General features: G+C 38.0%; 1 long non-coding RNA gene across 1 annotated transcript; it reads left to right on the top strand.

The window, feature by feature from the left end:
* The first annotated feature begins 2,554 nt into the window (after positions 1-2,554).
* LOC139140031 (uncharacterized) lies at positions 2,555-5,348 on the top strand. Its single transcript, XR_011553932.1, has 3 exons — positions 2,555-2,633; positions 4,479-4,568; positions 5,096-5,348. It is a non-coding gene; the product is annotated as an uncharacterized lncRNA (long non-coding RNA).
* The last annotated feature ends 2,110 nt before the right edge of the window (positions 5,349-7,458 follow it).

Raw genomic sequence — 7,458 nt, 5'->3', positions numbered from 1 at the left:
ACAGTGTGGGTTGTCAGTCAATTGATTTCATCAGGTGAGTAAATCTCTTGGTAACTGAAGTTTTGTTTGAATTTGGTATGTGTGTCTTCAAAGCATGTTTTCAATGTCACGGTCAAAGAAACTGAAAATCATGGCTTATATGTGGAGGTATATAATTTATATATGGCAGACTTCAAAGTTAACTTACACAGGAAACTTCACATATATGATTCAATTGAAACCATGCCTTTATAATATTGAGAGAAAACTGATTCACGTTGAAATAGGAAAATTTTGATGCTCCTATTCTAATGAATTTCCTTTTTGAGTTGTGATATATTGCATGCAAAACAGTAAAGGTATGCATGAAGTGTGCATATGTACACACATATGGTACAGATCTTCCCATGATTAGTTTTAACAAAATATGACGATGGATTGAGTTGCTATTATTTGAAATTAATTGAAATTCCAATATCCTCAAGGATATGTTGTGTGCATAACTAGAATGTCATGTCATATTTCATCCACTGCTGATTTCATAGAACTGCCATATGTTGATGTTGACAGCTACCATATCAATCAGATTACATAAAGAACTCTTCTGAGATTGGTATGACCATGCAGAAATAATGAGGAAGATGTAGCACTCATGAAATAATACAGTTCAACTGATTCTCGTCACAAGTCTGGACATCATATATGTAATTTTTATTGAACGTAAGTTCTTTCTGATGATCAAGATGATACATGTCACTGCGTTGTGATGGCATGGAGGTTAAGTTGATATGTCACCATGACGACTAACAACGTAAACGCAGAAATCCAGTAAACTCTACCTCATCAACGACTTAAATTACTGGTGTTCGAGACAGAAAGTGCGCTATATACCGCCCTCTTACGACCTTTAAGTGCCGATCTATCTTCTTTCACCGACGAACAACCTGGCAGACCTCCATGCTACCTACGTGCTCCTGGGAGAGGACGGTCATGCTAGGCGCTGATATGCAATTTTCTCATATTCCAAATTTGGCTGATAATATTTTAATATTTTTTGCAACAGCATGTATACTTTTTTATACATCGCGTCCAGTGTTTGTGTAGTTTTGCTCATCAAGGCAATTTTATGAAAGATCTAGACAAAAAAATGTTCTCCACTGCTTCGAAAAAAACAGAGGGGGCGGCCCCATGTACTTTTAATTAAAATGCTAACTTCGCACGTTTTTTTCTAATAATGTTTCTTTTTTATGGTTATCAACACATGGGTGGATCGCTCGGAAAACAGAGGGGTTGGCCATCCCTCAAAATCTTCTTCATACATGTTTTCTGTCTATCTCTGTCTCTCTCTCTCTCTCAGAAAAAAATCAAACAAGCAAATTAACTTTTGTTTTAATCCATGAAAAGAAAAAATCAATGTTCTCGAACTTGTACCTGCTTGTACTTGAACTTGTACATAAATAGAAAACATAAGTCATCGTTGAAACTTCCACTCATTGCTCCGAGTTCTGTAGGCTACATGTACGGATCAAGAATATGAATTCTTTGCAATTGTTGGTCAAAAAGTGCACAGAGCCTGTTAGTGTCTTTCGTGTTTCTTATGACAACTACATAACATTGAAACAACAATATATTAGCTATGTTCGTTGAATTTTATTGGTCAACAACATGAACACGAGTAATATAAACCTAAACATCAATACAACAACAACAACAACCAGATTTCTGGGTTCCCTCAGCATCGACGTAGAGCTATCAATGCACGGTGATGGATGATTACAATTTTAATACATGTCAATTGTTTGGTTTACACTCCACAATCTTCAAGTTGCATAGACCATAGACCTCGAGGGTTTATGCCCGGGATTTATGCATAGACTAGAGCATCAGGTGCAATTTCCTTTCTTTGGCGACCTATTCATGTATTTTGTAGAGGATAGTGAAGCAGCTGGGCCCAAAGAGAGCGGCAGTTTCGATATTCTGAAAGGTGTTCATCTGGTCAGATTTAACAATCTATTCATGAGTAGTATCACATCTTTCGGTTGTGATACACCGATTACACTGAATTTTTCAGACTTAGTCAACAACCAATGTCTGGGGTAACGGAAAAGAAGCGGTGTCTTGTCACAGGTGGGCGTGTGTCATCACCGAATCACCGTCATCGTTTTTCGATAACATATAGTAATTTAGCCTCTCTCTGGCGATCAACTCATTCCCGCGCGCTTCTTCGTTCTGCGCACTGGACTCGTTTTCAAAAGTACTGGCAGTGCAGTGCGACGGTCCAGAATGCCAATTTCAGAGAATCGTTTTGGAAATGGAGGGTGGTAATATCAATACACCTCCTCCAGTTATGCAAATTTCTCCTTGTAAGAAAGCGGCTTCGTAAGCGTGAAAGAAACAATAACCAAAGATGAATAGAGAGGCCCCGGGTCAATAGTAATAAACATTTCAGGATGCCAAACACTTTTTGTTAGATATTGTTTGATTGGACGTCACTTTAGAAGCCAACTTATGATTGGGTAGCTGTCACATGGTATATGTTGCTATGCACTTACAACACAAGCGGCAGTATTTAGGAAGTGGGTCCGATCGAACAAGACGGTCGAACTATACTGCTGTGCTGTGAAGCGGCTGCCCAACCTAAAAAGCGAATTTCGGTGAGTTTATGATGAGTAATGTAGTCACTATATCGCACTTCATGTTTAAAGCCCACCATATGTTTTGTATCGGGGCGTGCAGCGCTTCTTTACGCCGGTTTTGTCCAAAATAAGTTGACGATCGACCCTTCGTTGCGTGCACGCCGCCGGCAAATCGAATCAGCTGACAAGGCCATTGCCCTCTCATGACAGTGGCACTGGCGCGGCAGTATTGGAAGTCGTAAAAAAGGTAAAGTTTTGTGAAGAAGGCCGCTTGTGATTGTCGTCGTAAACAGTGGCCACTCATCAGCCATTCTTGCCTTGCATTCGGAATACAATGGTGTACTTTAATCATGTCGATCGAAAAATAAATCTGAAATATTCATGTGAGGGGTGGCGGCAGCCATTGCATTTTTATGCCACCTTTCAGTCGGGCTCATGTACCTGACCACGTTCAAATCATGGTTGTTCTAGTATTTCAAGTACGTGGTACAGTTATGACGATTCCTAGAAACAGTCTTCAAACGACGGTTTGCCCATTATGGCTTTAATTTTTTGTAGCTTGGTTCCTTTCGAAATGTGACACAACTTACCAGTTAACCGTAGAAAATCAATGTCATCCTCTTGTCACATCAATATCAATAATGCAAGGTAGACTCGGTTTGTGTTTGATTCCAGGGTATCACCAAGCCATCTTAGATACACCTTTTCCATTCCCCTTCCTCGGTGATCATACAGCACCAATCATTTTGAATTTTCTCTGTCCAATGAATTGATGAACTAATTTTAGTAAATCAAACAGGATCATCATGTGACCAAATTGTCTCTTTTTGACATCCGTGATTGTACCTAAAACCATTGTTCAGATTGGTTTCACCATACAGGGTATTAAAATACCAGTGACTGTTGCCAACCAAACCATCCTGAATAAATTCTTACAAAACTTTGTACCTGTGCCATATTAGAAGTGTTCTGACTGTGTTGTGTTAATTCAATCCTATAAACAGTAACTTGAGATTATTTATTGACTCTCACATTTCGTAAACCATTTATTTGAAACCACATGAAAAAATATTTGATTGTGGTCATACTTGAGAACCTGCAATGAACCTCTATGAACAGAAATTTGGCTAGTTATCACTTTGTTGTAATTTCATCTAGAAAAACAGCTAGTCATTCTCTTACGTGTGAACTGAGGACAAAAATATCCAGCTACAATCTTTAAAATTGTGGCTGAATGCAGGAGCCATTTACATTAACAACAGAGGGTGTCAAAAGCATCTTTGGTATAGCCACTCTGTGTGGCATGGGTCAAGTATCTATTGCCATCATACTTGTACATACATTTATATTCCTTGTCCAGTGTTGCAGTGGCAGTAGCAGCAACTGTGCTTCTGCCACCCATACCCAAGCCCCTCTCAGAAACTCACAATGTTAAAGGCATGCAGACATTGACAGCAACTTCCCCGTAGCACACTAGATGGCCAATGCATAGCTGCTATTGCCACTCTATGCTCAGTAGTTCCGATCAAGTTACCACTCTGTGTAGCGCTATAAGTGTGGTGTTTGATCTTACACATTCATTTCAGTGTTCCACTAAATCTGTTCGCTAATTGCTTACCTTACAGTTACTAACTGTGATAAGATTTGCAAACACAGATGATACACACATACTGTGAACATATATATATATTTCATAATATATATGACATTTTGCACCTGTAGAACACCATATAACTATGTTCATTTGGTTTAATCTATTGTAATATCAGGTTATATGATACTTCAAACAGCTGTCCAGTGAGTCTACCAAACTCAAGATAATTTCTTGCACATTCTAAGATAAGTTTCTTATTTTTTGGACAGAGAAAGGGAGCGGAAAAAATAAGTAACATTGCACTCTACATCAGTAGACCTGGCAAAGGTGACATTGAAAAGTTTCAAGGCATTGTAACAGTAAGTGTACTGTTACTCATAAAGCTGTTTACTGTAAAGAGAGGGTAGATGAGATGTCTCAAACGTATCATTGTCACATGACATCAGACTGAAACTCCAGGAAGATTATGTTGCTAGTATATGTTTTCAGTTTCATCCAGGTCGGAAGGTGTCACTGTCCTGAAGTAAAAGCAGATAAGGTCAGGCTCTGTGCAGCTTCAGTATAGTTACATCATGTGACCTGTTGACAGTCAGCAAAATACACTGAGAGGGTATATTGTCAGTTTGTGTAATGCAATCGCATGTACCCAGAGGATTGCTGCGAAGGTGTGATCATATTTCAAGCTTGTCCATTGGTCTGAATTTTATGCTCACAGAATTCACTGAGAAGGAACTAGCTAGCCTACACACTTTTTTTTACATGGCTATGATGCCCCTTTTGCTACATATTTTTTTTTGAAACCATGGCAACAGAGTAGTGATGAAAACACTTATGAATCAGCCTCTCTCTTGTGCACTATAATTGTGTTCTTTATTGTTCTTTTCAGTGGTACCAACAAAATTGATGAGCTGTGAATTTTTTGCCGGTTACTGTGGTACACAAGTAGAACAACATGTCCCCTCTGTGAAAAGACTGTGAATAAATCACTAGAAATAATGTGAATTCCCCTTGTAGTCAGACTAGACATTGTGTTGGAAATCTCTTTTGACATGTAGCAAAAATTTACCCAGCAATGGAGGATGTGAGATCAAGTGTTGCCGTGATATTCAGGACGTGAAGCGAACAAGGAAAAATGAAATCATTTGTGCTTTTAATTTGTAGATATTGTTATTTGTTATCACATTGATCCACGAGGGCTTTAGAAGGTCCGGAGTTAGAAGTACATTGTGTAGTTTATTTATAGGGATCTTTGTTAGGTGCTTTGCAGGGACTGGCATGCCTAGCAACACGGCTGGTCTGCACCATGTGTTGTATGGCAGCCAGGCTTCGTTTAAATCAACATAGGGATTTCTGACTACTGATACAAGACAAACGGTCAGAAAATATTTATGTTGACGTGGACCGTTTCGTGGTAACTGTATGCAGTATTGTAGTGTGGAAGATGGTAGAAACAATTAAACTGTTATCAAGATGGGGAATAAAATTCTTACCCAAGAATGTTCCAACCTATCTTGACGTTACATGCTGAATAGCAGTATTTGTGGTATCGTATCACATCCTGGTAAGTTACAATCAGTCCGTGAAATACTGATAATTGGGATGTAGTTCATGCACAATTTAATTTTGTTAATGAATTGATAGCAAACATAAACATTATTGAAGCAGGGTCACAGTTTCTCAGGGATGTTGAAAATAGCCGGCAGCCGGCAAAAACAACTGGCTGTTTGCTTAAATTTGCCCTCTGTAAAAAATTTAGATTTAGTAAAATTATATCAAGACATTTTGCACAAACGTTGTGCGCTCACACACCACTTTATAACGACCTATACTTTTGTTTTTGCCATGTGTAACCAAAATATCTACATCCCTGGTTTCTTCTCAAGTTCCTTTTTATTCCTTCACACCCTAACTTTCATTGCCAATGTATAGACTTCCATGGCAACACGTTGTCCTGTCCTGTACATAGAGAATGTCATGGTCAATGTCATAGTGAATTGCTTCATGTATTTTTGTAAAAATTCAACAACACTCGTGAGTGAATGTTGCAAGGGTAAACTGCTAGAAATTGGTAGTGGCAATTTTTTCAGTGTTTACTTTGGAATAAATTTGAAGTTAGATTCAGTGTCAATCAACTTAATTACTAGTTTCTATATTTATGTCAGAATTTTTTCCTCGTTCAGTTCACATAATACTGGTCAAAACCATGCTAAAACTGAAGCAAAAGAAATGATTGTGTTTCCTGCAACCTAGTATACTGTATCTAACCTCCTGCCCAAGCCTATATGTAGAGCATTTTAAGAAATAAGACAATTTTGCCATATTTTGCCACCTTTTGATAGGTCATCTTTTTTGATGTGTTGCATCTAATCAGAGAATAAAATAAACTAACAATTCCCGTCTGACCTGCTCTGTTTCCTGAACTCATGTAAAGTGGAAAGATGTTCATTACATTTAAGTTTTTTTGGCCTCAATGAAATAGTATGTAACTTAAGTTCTGTCCATTGGTACTGTTTCCTCTGTTTGATATGATCATTTTAGTGTGACAATAACATTATTAATTTGATACTGATGTAGACATCAAACCAGTAATGCTAGACAATAGCAAGTGTACAGAATATCAAATACATCATAGTGAGCTTATTGCCTCGTTCATGACTCATGAACACGTCACTGGGGGTTGTGGGTAGAAGCGATTGTAATGTGAAAGGTCATCGGTCAGTTGTTTTTGTTCAATTGCTTCTTTTATGACCCTAATTTCCAAGGACCAAGGAACAAAGAACAATAAGAGTGTGACCTTTATTGACCAAGGTAACAGTTTCCTTTTCTAAATGTTTCCAGTCGTACATGTAGATTGTGTGTTTCTTAACAATTTTACTCTCAAGTAGTCATGTTACAGTATTGACACTGAGCCTTCCGACAAGAAAGGTGTGTGTTTGTCAATAATAATTAAGCTTTCCTCTGACTCTTCAAAATATTCTTTTTGATATGAGACAAATTTGATTTTGCTCATTTACGCATACTAGCTGTTTCAAAAACTTAAATGAAGAGGCATATCAGTGATGAAATTCAACAGAAAGCAAATTGTTTCAACCATTTTAGAATTCAGTGGAAAATAAGAATGAAGTGTGAATTAGAACAGTATATGCGAAGAACAACCACTGTTATTGTGTACCGTGCCAGGAGACATGCCCCATTGAGAATCACCAGCTATGTCAAATTGCCAAGTGTGTGTGTATTTACTGTTTATTT

Source organism: Ptychodera flava, chromosome 9 (genome assembly GCF_041260155.1).
Source record: "Ptychodera flava strain L36383 chromosome 9, AS_Pfla_20210202, whole genome shotgun sequence".
In the NCBI taxonomy this organism is placed as follows: domain Eukaryota; kingdom Metazoa; phylum Hemichordata; class Enteropneusta; family Ptychoderidae; genus Ptychodera; species Ptychodera flava.
The sequence above is the reverse complement of the archived record's forward strand: the minus strand, read 5'-3'. Positions and strand labels throughout refer to the sequence as shown.